This window comes from Anthonomus grandis, chromosome 23 (assembly GCF_022605725.1).
Source record: "Anthonomus grandis grandis chromosome 23, icAntGran1.3, whole genome shotgun sequence".
NCBI lineage: Eukaryota > Metazoa > Arthropoda > Insecta > Coleoptera > Curculionidae > Anthonomus > Anthonomus grandis.
In genome coordinates, this window is record NC_065568.1 from 62,859 (window position 1) to 81,573 (window position 18,715).

An 18,715-nucleotide genomic window follows, 5' to 3' on the forward strand; every position below is an offset into this window, starting at 1 on the left:
TCTCAGACTCACAGTTAATTCAGAAAAAAATAAAAATCATTTTTTCGAAATTTTTCGTGGGTATACCCCTTTCAATTTTCGACCAAAAAAAAATTTTTTTTTTATTGAGTTTTTTTACTGGAAATTGTTAGTTTAGGGCTTACTTTAAAATTTGTCAATAATCATTTAAAAAAAAAAAATTGTACCGTGGGAAAAAACCAGTTTTCTTTTGTTTTTCCCACATTTTTACTAATATCTCGGCTTCTATAGCTTCGATTCAATTCGTTAATAGTTTCTTTTATTACCGATTCTTTTCCTGTTAATTATTTTTATATTTTATTACAATTGCTTTTCAAAATAAAAATGGAAAATAAAAAAAATCGACATAAAAACCTAGTTGTCTTATCCCAATACCCTAATAAATGGGACCCTCTTTTCCCTTTATCTTGTGGCACGTATAAATCGTGGAAAATTTACTTAATAAACTTGTCTACTAAGTTTTGCATGGCCTTTAAGGTAAAAAAAGAAGTTTTGAATTTTAAGCATAATTTGAAAACGCAAATAAAATTATTTTGAAATCAGCGATTATCTGCATACTTTGGTGAATACGCCATAACTTTCATCAGTACGACAGTGAATTAATTGATGAGTTGATTCAGCATATCCACCCTAGATGTCGCTAAAGAATTAACATTAATATTTTTAGTATATTTTTTTTATCTTGGATGGCCTTTTTAATAGAAAGGTTTACTTTACTTACACTCATGAGACCTAAACTTTTTTGCTCTTGGTTTAACCTAGCTTTTTAGGGCAGAGCCTATTCCCTTCACCAAAAATGTAGGAAATAGAGAAAATAATATTGTCATTTGCCAATAACGACCTTTATTCTCCTTAATGTTTTTAGGCTCTAATGCTACATAACATACAATCAGAATTTTTAATGAAGATATTACGTGTGTGTTTATATTATGTGTTATGCTTTAATACATGTTGTCCTTATCTTAATAAAAAAATTTATATATGTACATATAATTTCTGCATATTCTATGTGAAGTATACAATTATTATTTAAATAATATATAAAACTAATTAACTTAATAAGATTACAAAAATATTTATTACATGTCAAACCTGTATACAACTGAACTTTGTCATGATTATTTTTTATGTGCTCATATGAAAAACTTAATTTTAACTTCTGCACTTTTTTCTTTCACATCCTCCAGTTTTTTGCGACAAAATGAATTTTAGCTCTGCTGTTGGTGCAAAATTGAAATCATGTCCCTTACTGGAATTTGACACCGGCTCACCTTCTACAAAATTGTTGACAGTGTCTCTGTTTGAAGTACCATGCTTCAAAGAAGTGGACGAACTTGTACTGGGTATAGATATGTTTGTACTAAGCAATTCTGTATTTACCTTGAAAAAAATCAAGCTTTGAAATAAATAAAAATAAGTTGGAAGTATATACTTACCTAGGTTTTTGACAATTTCTTTAATTTCTCCTTGGTTAACCTCTTTGCATGTGGAAAAGTAGTGAGGCCATTCATTGTATTTTTGTCAACAATTACATACCAATGCATGGACTGAAGGTTTTTTATCCATTTGCCTACAAGGAACAAAATTTATAAATTACCTCATTTAGGTATTAAAAAAAATGAAAGATTTAGTAAAAATACCTTAGTACCTATTCCTTGGCAAAGATATTCATTTTTCTTTTTCCAGGGGCTCTTTTGAAAATTTAAAGATATGACAGGTCCGTTTTTCGCTATGATGCTTTCAATCTGGTGCAAAACACATAACCTTTGTTGGTGTAGTCCACTAAAATAACAAAAACAAAATCAAATATAACAATCAAAACATTATGACATAACCTTAAAATGTATGTATTTTCATAAATTTCAGGATTATTCACTAAAAATTGGTAATTATGAAACTGAATTAAAAAAAAAAACTTGTATGTGTGTAATTGTGATACTTACATTTTATTTTCATATAGGAAAGTAAGAAAGATGTGGAAACTTAAAAATATCTTCCAACATTTGTTTGGATTTTGGGAACTTCCGTTGCCGGTGGCGTTTATGCTTGTGGGCCGGAAAGTGACATTGAAATGACAGGTGAAAGTCTCTTCGTCTTCTTCTTTTTTTCTTCGATTTTTATGGCTTAAGCCCGATAGCAACCAACGTGAGTCAGAATTATGCAAAAACATGTTAAGGTGGCTTTACATAAAGGAATTAGGCTGTTTACCTTCCAAACAATACCAAAGTTGTTAATTCGTTTTTTTAGGCATAATTAACAATTAAATTATAAATAATGGCTAAGAGTTAAACGATACACTTTATAATATTAAAATTAATAATAGACAGAATTTTATAACTTTTATTGCTACAGAATAGATGTAACTATTTGGTAGTATAGTACTTTTTTCAATCGGACCAAAGCAAATTTTTTAAATTATTTCCAATGTTGATCTGGTTTACGATTTTATTACCGATTCATTTTAGAACCCTGACATAATTTTGATATATGCAAGTTTTGAGAATATTTTCTACTAAACTAAAATTAAAGAGCGGAGCGTATTGTAACACATAATGGTTCTCTGAAGCATGATACCCAGAAATAAGTTAGTAATATTTCAATGAAATTTATTTTTGATTATAATATATAATAAGACCTTTCCTTTTCTCTCTGTATTTACTATAGATTGACGAAAAACAAAGAAAAACACAAAGTCACGGTCTCACAACATGTAATTAAACGGGCTACACGTGTTTCGCTCTAGTTAGAGCATCATCAGTTACAGCATAAGTGTGTGGATGGCTTCTAAAGGCCTGATGATGCTCTAACTAGAGCGAAACACGTGTAGCCCGTTTAATTACATGTTGTGCGACCGTGACTTTGTGTTTCGTCAATTTTGTATGTTGGTCTCTTACAGAATAATGGATGAGATTTTTGGATTTATTATAGATGTTAATGTTTTCCAAGTACTAAAAAAAGAAAAAGTTGGGTAGAGCACCATGCCGAGGCTAAGGTTTGAACTCAGAGCCTTATGAGGATACGGCAGGTCTCTTCCCCACTGCGTGTTTAGGGCACTCCTTGGATTATTGTAGAGATTTTTTTTGTAGTACTGACAAAAATTTTTAAAATTTCTACTGGTCCCCACGGACCAAAGTAGACGCGAAGCGTCTACTTGTTACAATACGCTTCGCGTATTGTAAGAACGCACCGTACATAGTTGAGTGATTTTCGGGACCCTGCGTCACATAAACGTTAATAACTTTGCTTCTATGGCGAATTTTTTTTTCTGGTTTTCACCGTTTTATGTGGGAAGGTTGAGGCTACGTGACGGTGTAGATTTTTTTTGGCCACGCCGCCCCGAAGGGGCGGGCGTGGCAAAAAACCGCATTTTTCGCGAAAACAGCCGCTGCAGAGGTTTGTGAAAAACTGACTGAGCCGAATTTTCTGAAACTCACTGACGTCAAAGCCCTTCATGGGAAGCAGTGCAGAAGGGGAGCTTAAAAAAAAAAACCCATTGGAAGTCGGATTTTTCTGTGAATGAAATTTGAACTTTTTGCGCGGTACCTCGCGGACTTAAACGGCCGTGGGGCCTAAACGGTAATGTTCCCGATAATGCGAATAAAACAGCCCTTTTCTACGTAAATGTAGCTTTCTTTTTTATCTTAACTATTTTTTTCCAAAAGAAACTTCTTCCGAGATAAACGAGCTCAAACTTAAAATTTTTTTTTTCGAAAAAAAAAAAAGTGAATTTTTCGAGAAATAAATTTTTTTCTACTTCTAAAAAATTTTTTTAATTTTTTTTGTTTACACCGTTTGAAAGCCTAATCCTTTAGGATTAAATAGAGGTATTATTCATGGTGCTACGTATTATACGGGGTGAGCTGTGTTAACAAATATAAACCCCTTTTTGAGCCTTTTTTTGACCGTTTTTTTCTACTTTTCTTAATAACTCTTTATTGGCGGCACCTAGAAATTTCAAACTTTCAGCATTTTAAGAACTTTTTAAATCCTATTTTTCGACATAGTCTACAGTCTTCTACGTAGAGCAGTTTTTGCTCTACACCTTTTTTTAACTTTGACGCTTTATACCGGCATACCTATGACACCTACGGAAACCATTTTTTTTCTGAAACCACCGGACACTATCTGGCTATAATCCACAAAAAACCGTTTTTCTTCAAATATTACCATTTTCCGGAGGCCCGCTGTTATTTAAGAAAAACCCCCAAAAATAAGCCGTTCCAATCAACCAGTCATACCCTCGAGACACAGGGAGCCAGCTCATGGTACAATAACGTTGGCGGTCCAGCACCAAATTGACCCAATGTAAAGGCATACGGACGACGTCACTATCGAGTCGCACATGGTCAGATGACGTAAGCGCGGGGTTTTCGGGGTATTGTGGCGGCAAATTCGGCCCGTTTGCGCTACGAGTTAGAGTAGGAAAAGCGGTTTGAGAGAAGGATGGAGGATGTCTCGCAACAATTATAAACGCGTCGTGTTCATCTCGTGACGTCATGAGTTATTTTATTAATGAATATTATTAGTATTATGGGGACAATTTTACGCGGTTTCTTGATAAATTACTAGGATAAATAAAATGAATATAAATATTAAGAAATATATATTTGAAATATACAGAGGGTATTGATATTACGGAACATTTATGAGGATAATAATAGTATGGAAATAGAATTATACGGGGGGTTTTAAGGTTTTAAGGCATTTATAAGGAAAATATTACTTATAATTATATTAATCATATTATAAAGGGTGTTTTAAGGTTTAAGGACATTGACAAGAAAGATAATATTTATAATAATAGTAATAGCAGCATAAAGGTTAGGACAAGGTATAAATATCTGGAAAAAAAATAATAGTAATAATAGTTTTATTTTAGTTAGGGTTCTTTTAGTGGGGGTTGCTAAATTGGTAATAAATTTATATTAATAGTTTATCAATTTCGAAAAAAAAGACATTGATGCGGTGTCAAAAAAAGGTGTATTTTTATATTTTTTTTACTATATTATTGAGATCACGGCTTTCATAGCTTCAATTCAATAAGTTGATAAATTTTTTTATTCGTTTTTTTTTCTTTAAATTTTTTTTATTTTATTATAATTGCCTTTTAAAATAAAAATTAAAAAAAAAAAAAACAAGAAACAAACCACTTTTTCCTATCCTAAAACATTGCTTCTTATGGGACCTGATCTTCCTCTTTAGATTGTGACACTCGTATGAATCGTGGAAAAATTTGTCATAAAGCTTTTTTACTAGTTTTTGAATGGTCTTTAACCAGAAAAAAGAAATTTTGAATTCGGAGCATATTTTGAAAAAATGGTCATTTTGACCCGGATTTTGTTCGAAAATCGAAAAATGCAAAGAAATAGGTTTTCCGTTCATTTTAGAGTCAAATCGGTAATAATCTTTTTTAAAGGTACTCTAAAGTAGTACAGGATAGGAAAATAAAAAATTAAAATTTTGCCATAGGGCTCTTGATAATTCGATATTTATGTTTTACAGTTTTTTTCAATTTTCTCCGATTCTATAATAGCTAGAACCAATTCGTTTTGACAGGCGAATACCTCTTAATATACCCAAGAACTTTTATTTAATACAAAAAGTTATCAGAGTTATAGTTTATTTATAAAAAAATAAAAACCATTTTTTCGAAATTTTTCGTGGGTATACCCCTTTCGATTTTCGACCAAAAAAAAAATTATTTTTTTATTGGGCTTTTTTACTGGAAATTGTTAGTTTAGGGCTTACTTTAAAATTTGCCAATAATCGTTTTAGGAAAAAAAATTGTACGGTGGGAAAAAACCAGTTTTCTTTTGTTTTTCCCACATTTTTACTATAGTATCGCGGGTTCTGTAGCTTTGATTCAATTCGTTTATGGTTTCTTTTATTCCTTATTCTTCTCCTGTCAATTCTTTTTATATCCAGTTACTATTGGTTCTCAAAAATAAAACTGAAAAATCAAAAAAATCCACGAAAAAACCCGGTTTTCTTATCCCCAAACATGAATTCTTATGGGACCTAATCTTTCTATTTATATTGTGGCACTCGTATGGATCGTGGAAAAATTTGTCATGAAGCTTTTTTACTAGTTTTTGAATGGTCTTTAACCAGAAAAAAGAAATTTTGAATTCGGAGCATGTTTTGAAAAAATGGTCATTTTGACCCGGATTTTGTTCGAAAATCGAAAAATGCAAAGAAATAGGTTTTCCGTTCATTTTAGAGTCAAATCGGTAATAATCTTTTTTAAAGGTACTCTAAAGTAGTACAGGATAGGAAAATAAAAAATTAAAATTTTGCCATAGGGCTCTTGATAATTCGATATTTATGTTTTACAGTTTTTTTCAATTTTCTCCGATTCTATGATAGCTAGAACCGATTCGTTTTGACATACGGATATCTCGTAATATTCCCAAGAACTTTTGTTTGAAACAAAAAGTTCTCAGACTCACAGTTAATTCAGAAAAAAATAAAAATCATTTTTTCGAAATTTTTCGTGGGTATACCCCTTTCGATTTTCGACCAAAAAAAAAATTTTTTTTTTATTAAGTTTTTTTACTGGAAATTGTTAGTTTACGGTTTACTTTAAAATTTGCCATTAATCATTTTAGGAAAAAAAAATTGTACGGTGGGAAAAAGGAAGTTTTCTTTTGTTTTTCCCACATTTTTACTTATATCTCGGCTTCTATAGCTTCGATTCAATTCGTTTATGGTTTCTTTTATTTCTTATTCTTCTCCTGTCAATTCTTTTAATACTTTATTACTATTGGCTCTCAAAAATAAAACTGAAAAATCAAAAAAATCCACGAAAAAACCCGGTTTTCTTATCCCCAAACATGAATTCTTATGGGACCTAATCTTTCTATTTATATTGTGGCACTCGTATGGATCGTGGAAAAATTTGTCATAAAGCTTTTTTACTAGTTTTTGAATGGTCTTTAACCAGAAAAAAGAAATTTTAAATTCAGAGCATATTTTGAAAAAATGGTCATTTTGACCCCGGATTTTGTTCGAAAATCGAAAATTGCAAAGAAATAGGGTTTCTGTTCATTTTAGAGTCAAATTGGTAATAACCTTTTTTAAAGGTACTCTGAAGTAGTGCAGGATAGAAAAATAAAAAATTGATATTTTTCCATAGGGCTCTTGATAATTCGATATTTATGTTTTACAGTTTTTTGCAATTTTCTCCGATTCTATAATAGCTAGAACCGATTCGTTTTGACATACGGATACCTCGTAATATTCCCGAGAACTTTTGTTTGAAACAAAAAGTTCTCAGACTCACAGTTAATTCAGAAAAAAATAAAAATCATTTTTTCGAAATTTTTCGTGGGTATACCCCTTTCGATTTTCGACCAAAAAAAAAATTTTTTTTTTATTGAGTTTTTTTACTGGAAATTGTTAGTTTAGGGCTTACTTTAAAATTTGTCAATAATCATTTAAAAAAAAAAAAATTGTACCGTGGGAAAAAACCAGTTTTCTTTTGTTTTTCCCACATTTTTACTAATATCTCGGCTTCTATAGCTTCGATTCAATTCGTTAATAGTTTCTTTTATTACCGATTCTTTTCCTGTTAATTCTTTTTATATTTTATTACAATTGCTTTTCAAAATAAAAATGGAAAATAAAAAAAATCGACATAAAACCTAGTTGTCTTATCCCAATACCCTAATAAATGGGACCCTCTTTTCCCTTTATCTTGTGGCACGTATAAATCGTGGAAAATTTACTTAATAAACTTTTCTACTAAGTTTTGCATGGCCTTTAAGGTAAAAAAAGAAGTTTTGAATTTTAAGCATAATTTGAAAACGCAAATAAAATTATTTTTCAGCGATTATCTGCATACTTTGGTGAATACGCCATAACTTTCATCAGTACGACAGTGAATTAATTGATGAGTTGATTCAGCATATCCACCCTAGATGTCGCTAAAGAATTAACATTAATATTTTTAGTATATTTTTTTTTATCTTGGATGGCCTTTTTAATAGAAAGGTTTACTTTACTTACACTCATGAGACCTAAACTTTTTTGCTCTTGGTTTAACCTGGCTTTTTAGGGCAGAGCCTATTCCCTTCACCAAAAATGTAGGAAATTGAGAAAATAATATTGTCATTTGCCAATAACGACCTTTATTCTCCTTAATGTTTTTAGGCTCTAATGCTACATAACATACAATCATAATTTTTAATGAAGATATTACGTGTGTGTTTATATTATGTGTTATGCTTTAATACATGTTGTCCTTATCTTAATAAAAAAATTTATATATGTACATATAATTTCTGCATATTCTATGTGAAGTATACAATTATTATTTAAATAATATATAAAACTAATTAACTTAATAAGATTACAAAAATATTTATTACATGTCAAACCTGTATACAACTGAACTTTGTCATGATTATTTTTTATGTGCTCATATGAAAAACTTAATTTAACTTCTGCACTTTTTTCTTTCACATCCTCCAGTTTTTTGCGGCAAAATGAATTTTAGCTCTGTTGTTGGTGCAAAATTGAAATCATGTCCCTTACTGGAATTCGACACCGGCTCACCTTCTACAAAATTGTTGACAGTGTTTCTGTTTGAAGTACCATGCTTCAAAGAAGTGGACGAACTTGTACTGGGTATAGATATGTTTGTACTAAGCAATTCTGTATTTACCTTGAAAAAAATCAAGCTTTGAAATAAATAAAAATAAGTTGGAAGTATATACTTACCTAGGTTTTTGACAATTTCTTTAATTTCTCCTTGGTTAACCTCTTTGCATGTGGAAAAGTAGTGAGGCCATTCATTGTATTTTTGTCAACAATTACATACCAATGCATGGACTGAAGGTTTTTTATCCATTTGCCTACAAGGAACAAAATTTATAAATTACCTCATTTAGGTATTAAAAAAAATGAAAGATTTAGTAAAAATACCTTAGTACCTATTCATTGGCAAAGATATTCATTTTTCTTTTTCCAGGGGCTTTTTTGAAAATTTAAAGATATGACAGGTCCGTTTTTCGCTATGATGCTTTCAATCTGGTGCAAAACACATAACCTTTGTTGGTGTAGTCCACTAAAATAACAAAAACAAAATCAAATATAACAATCAAAACATTATGACATAACCTTAAAATGTATGTATTTTCATAAATTTCAGGATTATTCACTAAAAATTGGTAATTATGAAACTGAATTAAAAAAAAAACTTGTATGTGTGTAATTGTGATACTTACATTTTATTTTCATATAGGAAAGTAAGAAAGATGCGGAGACTTAAAAATATCTTCCAACATTTGTTTGGATTTTGGGAACTTCCGTTGCCGGTGGCGTTTATGCTTGTGGGCCGGAAAGTGACATTGAAATGACAAGTGAAAGTCTCTTCGTCTTCTTCTTTTTTTCTTCGATTTTTATGGCTTAAGCCCGATAGCAACCAACGTGAGTCAGAATTATGCAAAAACATGTTAAGGTGGCTTTACATAAAGGAATTAAGCTGTTTACCTTCCAAACAATACCAAAGTTGTTAATTCGTTTTTTTAGGCATAATTAACAATTAAATTATAAATAATGGCTAAGAGTTAAACGATACACTTTATAATATTAAAATTAATAATAGACAGAATTTTATAACTTTTATTGCTACAGAATAGATGTAACTATTTGGTAGTATAGTACTTTTTTCAATCGGACCAAAGCAAATTTTTTAAATTATTTCCAATGTTGATCTGGTTTACGATTTTATTACCGATTCATTTTAGAACCCTGACATAATTTTGATATATGCAAGTTTTGAGAATATAAATAAACTAAAATTAAAGAGCGGAGCGTATTGTAATACATCATGGTTCTCTGAAGCATGATACCCAGAAATAAGTAAGTAATATGTCCATGAAATTTATTTCTGATTATAATATATAATAAGACCTTCCCTTTTCTCTCTGTATTTACTATAGATTGACGAGAAACAAAGAAAAACACATAGTTACGGTCTCACAACATGTAATTAAACGGGCTACACGTGTTTCGCTCTAGTTAGAGCATCATCAGTTACAGCATAAGTGTGTGGATGGCTTCTAAAGGCCTGATGATGCTCTAACTAGAGCGAAACACGTGTAGCCCGTTTAATTACATGTTGTGAGACCGTGACTTTGTGTTTTTCTTTGTTTTTCGTCAATTTTGTATGTTGGTCTCTTAGAGAATAATGGATGAGATTTTTGGATTTACTATAGATGTTAATTTTTTCGAAGTACTAAAAAAAGAAAAAGTTGGGTAGAGCACCATGCCGAGGCTAAGATTTGAACTCAGAGCCTTATGAGGATACGGCAGGTCTCTTCCCCACTGCGTGTTTAGGGCACTCCTTGGATAATTGTGGAGATTTTTTTTTGTAGTACTGACAAAAATTTTAAAAATTTCTACTGGTCCCCACGGACCAAAGTAGACGCGAAGCGTCTACTTGTTACAATACGCTTCGCGTATTGTAAGAACGCACCGTACATAGTTGGGTGATTTTCGGGACCCTGCGTCACATAAACGTTAATAACTTTGCTTCTATGGCGAATTTTTTTTTCTGGTTTTCACCGTTATATGTGGGAAGGTTGAGGCTACGTGACGGTGTAGATTTTTTTTGGCCACGCCGCCCCGAAGGGGCGGGCGTGGCAAAAAACCGCATTTTTCGCGAAAACAGCCGCTGCAGAGGTTTGTGAAAAACTGACTGAGCCGAATTTTCTGAAACTCACAGACGTCAAAGCCCTTCATGGGAAGCAGTGCAGAAGGGGAGCTTAAAAAAAAAAACCCATTGGAAGTCGGATTTTTCTGTGAATGAAATTTGAACTTTTTGCGCGATACCTCGCGGACTTAAACGGCCGTGGGGCCTAAACGGTAATGTTCCCGATAATGCGAATAAAACAGCCCTTTTCTACGTAAATGTAGCTTTCTTTTTTATCTTAACTATTTTTTTCCAAAAGAAACTTCTTCCGAGATAAACGAGCTCAAACTTAAAATTTTTTTTTTCGAAAAAAAAAAAAGTGAATTTTTCGAGAAATAAATTTTTTTCTACTTCTAAAAAATTTTTTTTATTTTTTTTGTTTACACCGTTTGAAAGCCTAATCCTTTAGGATTAAATAGAGGTATTATTCATGGTGCTACGTATTATACGGGGTGAGCTGTGTTAACAAATATAAACCCCTTTTTGAGCCTTTTTTTGACCGTTTTTTTCTACTTTTCTTAATAACTCTTTATTGGCGGCACCTAGAAATTTCAAACTTTCAGCATTTTAAGAACATTTTAAATCCTATTTTTCGACATAGTCTACAGTCTTCTACGTAGAGCAGTTTTTGCTCTACACCTTTTTTTAACTTTGACGCTTTATACCGGCATACCTATGACACCTACGAAAACCATTTTTTTTCTGAAACCACCGGACACTATCTGGCTATAATCCACAAAAAACCGTTTTTCTTCAAATATTACCATTTTCCGGAGGCCCGCTGTTATTTAAGAAAAACCCCCAAAAATAAGCCGTTCCAATCAACCAGTCATACCCTCGAGACACAGGGAGCCAGCTCATGGTACAATAACGTTGGCGGTCCAGCACCAAATTGACCCAATGTAAAGGCATACGGACGACGTCACTATCGAGTCGCACATGGTCAGATGACGTAAGCGCGGGGTTTTCGGGGTATTGTGGCGGCAAATTCGGCCCGTTTGCGCTACGAGTTAGAGTAGGAAAAGCGGTTTGAGAGAAGGATGGAGGATGTCTCGCAACAATTATAAACGCGTCGTGTTCATCTCGTGACGTCATGAGTTATTTTATTAATGAATATTATTAGTATTATGGGGACAATTTTACGCGGTTTCTTGATAAATTACTAGGATAAATAAAATGAATATAAATATTAAGAAATATATATTTGAAATATACAGAGGGTATTGATTTTACGGAACATTTATGAGGATAATAATAGTATGGAAATAGAATTATACGGGGGGTTTTAAGGTTTTAAGGCATTTATAAGGAAAATATTACTTATAATTATATTAATCATATTATAAAGGGTGTTTTAAGGTTTAAGGACATTGACAAGAAAGATAATATTTATAATAATAGTAATAGCAGCATAAAGGTTAGGACAAGGTATAAATATCTGGAAAAAAAATAATAGTAATAATAGTTTTATTTTAGTTAGGGTTCTTTTAGTGGGGGTTGCTAAATTGGTAATAAATTTATATTAATAGTTTATCAATTTAGAAAAAAAAGACATTGATGCGGTGTCAAAAAAAGGTGTATTTTTATATTTTTTTTACTATATTATTGAGATCACGGCTTTCATAGCTTCAATTCAATAAGTTGATAAATTTTTTTATTCGTTTTTTTTTTCTTTAAATTTTTTTTATTTTATTATAATTGCCTTTTAAAATAAAAATTAAAAAAAAAAAACAAGAAACAAACCACTTTTTCCTATCCTAATACATTGCTTCTTATGGGACCTGATCTTCCTCTTTAGATTGTGACACTCGTATGAATCGTGGAAAAATTTGTCATAAAGCTTTTTTACTAGTTTTTGAATGGTCTTTAACCAGAAAAAAGAAATTTTGAATTCGGAGCATATTTTGAAAAAATGGTCATTTTGACCCGGATTTTGTTCGAAAATCGAAAAATGCAAAGAAATAGGTTTTCCGTTCATTTTAGAGTCAAATCGGTAATAATCTTTTTTAAAGGTACTCTAAAGTAGTACAGGATAGGAAAATAAAAAATTAAAATTTTGCCATAGGGCTCTTGATAATTCGATATTTATGTTTTACAGTTTTTTTCAATTTTCTCCGATTCTATAATAGCTAGAACCAATTCGTTTTGACAGGCGAATACCTCTTAATATACCCAAGAACTTTTATTTAATACAAAAAGTTATCAGAGTTATAGTTTATTTATAAAAAAATAAAAACCATTTTTTCGAAATTTTTCGTGGGTATACCCCTTTCGATTTTTGACCAAAAAAAAAATTATTTTTTTATTGGGCTTTTTTACTGGAAATTGTTAGTTTAGGGCTTACTTTAAAATTTGCCAATAATCGTTTTAGGAAAAAAAATTGTACGGTGGGAAAAAACCAGTTTTCTTTTGTTTTTCCCACATTTTTACTATAGTATCGCGGGTTCTGTAGCTTTGATTCAATTCGTTTATGGTTTCTTTTATTCCTTATTCTTCTCCTGTCAATTCTTTTTATATCCAGTTACTATTGGTTCTCAAAAATAAAACTGAAAAATCAAAAAAATCCACGAAAAAACCCGGTTTTCTTATCCCCAAACATGAATTCTTATGGGACCTAATCTTTCTATTTATATTGTGGCACTCGTATGGATCGTGGAAAAATTTGTCATAAAGCTTTTTTACTAGTTTTTGAATGGTCTTTAACCAGAAAAAAGAAATTTTGAATTCGGAGCATGTTTTGAAAAAATGGTCATTTTGACCCGGATTTTGTTCGAAAATCGAAAAATGCAAAGAAATAGGTTTTCCGTTCATTTTAGAGTCAAATCGGTAATAATCTTTTTTAAAGGTACTCTAAAGTAGTACAGGATAGGAAAATAAAAAATTAAAATTTTTCCATAGGGCTCTTGATAATTCGATGTTTATGTTTTACAGTTTTTTTCAATTTTCTCCGATTCTATGATAGCTAGAACCGATTCGTTTTGACATACGGATACCTCGTAATATTCCCGAGAACTTTTGTTTGAAACAAAAAGTTCTCAGACTCACAGTTAATTCAGAAAAAAATAAAAATCATTTTTTCGAAAATTTTCGTGGGTATACCCCTTTCGATTTTCGAACAAAAAATTTTTTTTTTTTTAATGAGTTTTTTTACTGGAAATTGTTAGTTTAGGGCCTACTTGAAAATTTGCCAATAATCATTTTAGGAAAAAAAAATTTTACGGTGGGAAAAAGGAAGTTTTCTTTTATTTTTCCCACATTTTTACTTATATCTCGGCTTCTATAGCTTCGATTCAATTCGTTTATGGTTTCTTTTATTTCTTATTCTTCTCCTGTCAATTCTTTTGATATTTTATTACTATTGGCTTTTAAAAATAAAACTGAAAAATCAAAAAAATCCACGAAAAAACCCGGTTTTCTTATCCCCAAACATGAATTCTTATGGGACCTAATCTTTCTATTTATATTGTGGCACTCGTATGAATCGTGGAAAAGTTTATCATAAAGCTTTTTTACTAGTTTTTGAATGGTCTTTAACCAGAAAAAAGAAATTTTGAATTCGGAGCATATTTTGAAAAAATGGTCATTTTGACCCCGGATTTTGTTCGAAAATCGAAAATTGCAAAGAAATAGGGTTTCTGTTCATTTTAGAGTCAAATTGGTAATAACCTTTTTTAAAGGTACTCTGAAGTAGTGCAGGATAGAAAAATAAAAAATTGATATTTTTCCATAGGGCTCTTGATAATTCGATATTTATGTTTTACAGTTTTTTTCAATTTTCTCCGATTCTATGATAGCTAGAATCGATTCGTTTTGACATACGGATACCTCGTAATATTCCTGAGAACTTTTATTTAAAACAAAAAGTTGTCAGAGTTACAGTTAATTTATAAAAAAATAAAAACCATTTTTTCGAAATTTTTCGTGGGTATACCCCTTTCGATTTTCGACCAAAAAAAAAATTATTTTTTTAATGGGTTTTTTTACTGGAAATTGTTAGTTTAGGGCTTACTTTGAAATTTGCCAATAATCATTTTAGGAAAAAAAAATTGTACGGTGGGAAAAAAACAGTTTTCTTTTGTTTTTTCCACCTTTTTATTAATATCTCGGTTTCTATAGCTTCGACTCAATTTATTGATGGTTTTTTTTACTCCTTTTTCTTCTTCTGTCCGTTCCTTTCATATTTTATTAGTATTGGCTTTCAAAAATAAAACTGAAAAATTAAAAAAATCCACGGAAAACCCGGTTTTCTTATCCACAAACATGAATTTTGTTGGGACCTAATCTTTCTATTTAGATTGTGGCACTGGTATAAATCGTGGAAAAATTTGTCATAAAGCTTTTTTACTACTTTTTAAGTCGTCTTAAAGTAGAAAAAAGAAATTTTGAATTCGGAGCATATTTTGGAAAAATGCTCATTTTAACCCGGATTTTGTTCGAAAATCGAAAAATGCAAAGAAATAGGTTTTCCGTTTGTTTTAGAGTCAAATCGGTAATAATCTTTCTTAAAGGCACTCTGAAGTAGTATAGGATAGAAAAATAAAAAATTGAAATTTTTCCATAGGGCTCATGATAATTCGATATTTATGTTTTATAGTTTTTTTCAATTTTCTCCGATTCTATGATAGTTAGAACCGATTCGTTTTGACACACGGATACCTCGTAAAATTCCTAAGAACTTTTGTTGGAAACAAAAAGTTCTCAGACTTACAGTTAATTTAGAAAAAAATAAAAATCATTTTTTTGAAATTTTTCGTGGGTATACCCCTTTCGATTTTCGACCAAAAAAAAAATTATTTTTTTATTTAGTTTTTTTACTGGAAATTGTTAGTTTAGGGCTTACTCTAAAATTTGTCAATAATCATAAAAAAAAAAAAAAATTTCCGTGGGAAAAAACCAGTTTTCTTTTGTTTTTCCCACATTTTTACTAATATCTCGGCCCCTATAGCTTCGATTTAATTCGTTAATAGTTTCTTTTATTACCGATTCTTTTCATGTTAATTCTTTTTATATTTTATTACAATTGCTTTTCAAAATAAAAATGGAAAATAAAAAAAATCGACATAAAAACCTGGTTGTCTTATCCCAATACCCTAATAAATGGGACCCTCTTTTCCCTTTATCTTGTGGCACGTATAAATCGTGGAAAATTTACTTAATAAACTTTTCTACTAAGTTTTGAATGGCCTTTAAGGTAATAAAAGAAGTTTTGAATTTTAAGCATAATTTGAAAACGCAAATGAAATTATTTTGAAATCAGCGATTATCTGCATACTTTGGTGAATACGCCATAACTTTCATCAGTACGACAGTGAATTAATTGATGAGTTGATTCAGCATATCCACCCTAGATGTCGCTAAAGAATTAACATTAATATTTTTAGTATATTTTTTTTAATCTTGGATGGCCTTTTCAATAAAAAGGTTTACTTTACTTACACTCATGAGACATAAACTTTTTTGCTCTTGGTTTAACCTGGCTTCTTAGGGCAAAGCCTATTCCCTTCACCAAAAATGTAGGAAATAGAGAAAATAATATTGTCATTTGCCAATAACAACCTTTATTCTCCTTAATGTTTTTAGGCTCTAATGTTACATAACATACAATCAGAATTTTTAATGAAGATATTACGTGTGTGTTTATATTATGTGTTATGCTTTAATACATGTTGTCCTTATCTTAATAAAAAAATTTATATATGTACATATAATTTCTGCATATTCTATGTGAAGTATACAATTATTATTTAAATAATATATAAAACTAATTAACTTAATAAGATTACAAAAATATTTATTACATGTCAAACCTGTATACAACTGAACTTTGTCATGATTATTTTTTATGTGCTCATATGAAAAACTTAATTTTAACTTCTGCACTTTTTTCTTTCACATCCTCCAGTTTTTTGCGGCAAAATGAATTTTAGCTCTGCTGTTGGTGCAAAATTGAAATCATGTCCCTTACTGGAATTTGACACCGGCTCACCTTCTACAAAATTGTTGACAGTGTTTCTGTTTGAAGTACCATGCTTCAAAGAAGTGGACGAACTTGTACTGGGTATAGATATGTTTGTACTAAGCAATTCTGTATTTACCTTGAAAAAAATCAAGCTTTGAAATAAATAAAAATAAGTTGGAAGTATATACTTACCTAGGTTTTTGACAATTTCTTTAATTTCTCCTTGGTTAACCTCTTTGCATGTGGAAAAGTAGTGAGGCCATTCATTGTATTTTTGTCAACAATTACATACCAATGCATGGACTGAAGGTTTTTTATCCATTTGCCTACAAGGAACAAAATTTATAAATTACCTCATTTAGGTATTAAAAAAAATGAAAGATTTAGTAAAAATACCTTAGTACCTATTCCTTGGCAAAGATATTCATTTTTCTTTTTCCAGGGGCTCTTTTGAAAATTTAAAGATATGACAGGTCCGTTTTTCGCTATGATGCTTTCAATCTGGTGCAAAACACATAACCTTTGTTGGTGTAGTCCACTAAAATAACAAAAACAAAATCAAATATAACAATCAAAACATTATGACATAACCTTAAAATGTATGTATTTTCATAAATTTCAGGATTATTCACTAAAAATTGGTAATTATGAAACTGAATTAAAAAAAAAAACTTGTATGTGTGTAATTGTGATACTTACATTTTATTTTCATATAGGAAAGTAAGAAAGATGCGGAGACTTAAAAATATCTTCCAACATTTGTTTGGATTTTGGGAACTTCCGTTGCCGGTGGCGTTTATGCTTGTGGGCCGGAAAGTGACATTGAAATGACAAGTGAAAGTCTCTTCGTCTTCTTCTTTTTTTCTTCGATTTTTATGGCTTAAGCCCGATAGCAACCAACGTGAGTCAGAATTATGCAAAAACATGTTAAGGTGGCTTTACATAAAGGAATTAAGCTGTTTACCTTCCAAACAATACCAAAGTTGTTAATTCGTTTTTTTAGGCATAATTAACAATTAAATTATAAATAATGGCTAAGAGTTAAACGATACACTTTATAATATTAAAATTAATAATAGACAGAATTTTATAACTTTTATTGCTACAGAATAGATGTAACTATTTGGTAGTATAGTACTTTTTTCAATCGGACCAAAGCAAATTTTTTAAATTATTTCCAATGTTGATCTGGTTTACGATTTTATTACCGATTCATTTTAGAACCCTGACATAATTTTGATATATGTAGGTTTTGAGAATATTTTCTACTAAACTAAAATTAAAGAGCGGAGCGTATTGTAACACATCATGGTTCTCTGAAGCATGATACCCAGAAATAAGTTAGTAATATTTCAATGAAATTTATTTTTGATTATAATATATAATAAGACCTTTCCTTTTCTCTCTGTATTTACTATAGATTGACGAAAAACAAAGAAAAACACAAAGTCACGGTCTCACAACATGTAATTAAACGGGCTACACGTGTTTCGCTCTAGTTAGAGCATCATCAGTTACAGCATAAGTGTGTGGATGGCTTCTAAAGGCCTGATGATGCTCTAACTAGAGCGAAACACGTGTAGCCCGTTTAATTACATGTTGTGAGACCGTGACTTTGTGTTTCGTCAATTTTGTATGTTGGTCTCTTACAGAATAATGGATGAGATTTTTGGATTTATTATAGATGTTAATGTTTTCCAAGTACTAAAAAAAGAAAAAGTTGGGTAGAGCACCATGCCGAGGCTAAGGTTTGAACTCAGAGCCTTATGAGGATACGGCAGGTCTCTTCCCCACTGCGTGTTTAGGGCACTCCTTGGATAATTTTGGAGATTTTTTTTTTGTAGTACTGACAAAAATTTTTAAAATTTCTACTGGTCCCCACGGACTAAAGTAGACGCGAAGCGTCTACTTGTTACAATACGCTTCGCGTATTGTAAGAACGCACCGACAAAAATTGGCGGAGGTTCCGACTTTCGACACAAAAACGCTAATAACTTTTTTTCTATGGCGAATTTTTCTTTCGGGTTTTTACCGTTATATGT

At 30.9% G+C, this 18,715-nt stretch overlaps 2 long non-coding RNA genes across 11 annotated transcripts; both read right to left on the minus strand.

The window, feature by feature from the left end:
- Window positions 1-830: 830 nt before the first annotated feature.
- Window positions 831-10,455, minus strand: LOC126749286 (uncharacterized). 8 transcript variants are annotated; one of them, XR_007664984.1, is made up of 5 exons: window positions 9,246-10,057; window positions 8,952-9,085; window positions 8,740-8,873; window positions 8,575-8,683; window positions 918-1,289 (listed from the first exon to the last, which is right to left on the minus strand). It is a non-coding gene; the product is annotated as an uncharacterized LOC126749286 (long non-coding RNA). The 8 variants fall into 8 exon arrangements; XR_007664979.1 differs by having other exon boundaries at window positions 919-1,289; window positions 8,944-10,045; XR_007664978.1 differs by having other exon boundaries at window positions 919-1,289; window positions 8,952-10,042.
- A 6,033-nt stretch (window positions 10,456-16,488) lies between these two features.
- LOC126749285 (uncharacterized) lies at window positions 16,489-18,671 on the minus strand. 3 transcript variants are annotated; one of them, XR_007664976.1, is made up of 4 exons: window positions 17,373-18,671; window positions 17,070-17,211; window positions 16,866-16,999; window positions 16,489-16,809 (listed from the first exon to the last, which is right to left on the minus strand). It is a non-coding gene; the product is annotated as an uncharacterized LOC126749285 (long non-coding RNA). The 3 variants fall into 3 exon arrangements; XR_007664977.1 differs by having other exon boundaries at window positions 17,078-18,671; XR_007664975.1 differs by having other exon boundaries at window positions 17,070-18,665.
- Window positions 18,672-18,715: the final 44 nt, after the last annotated feature.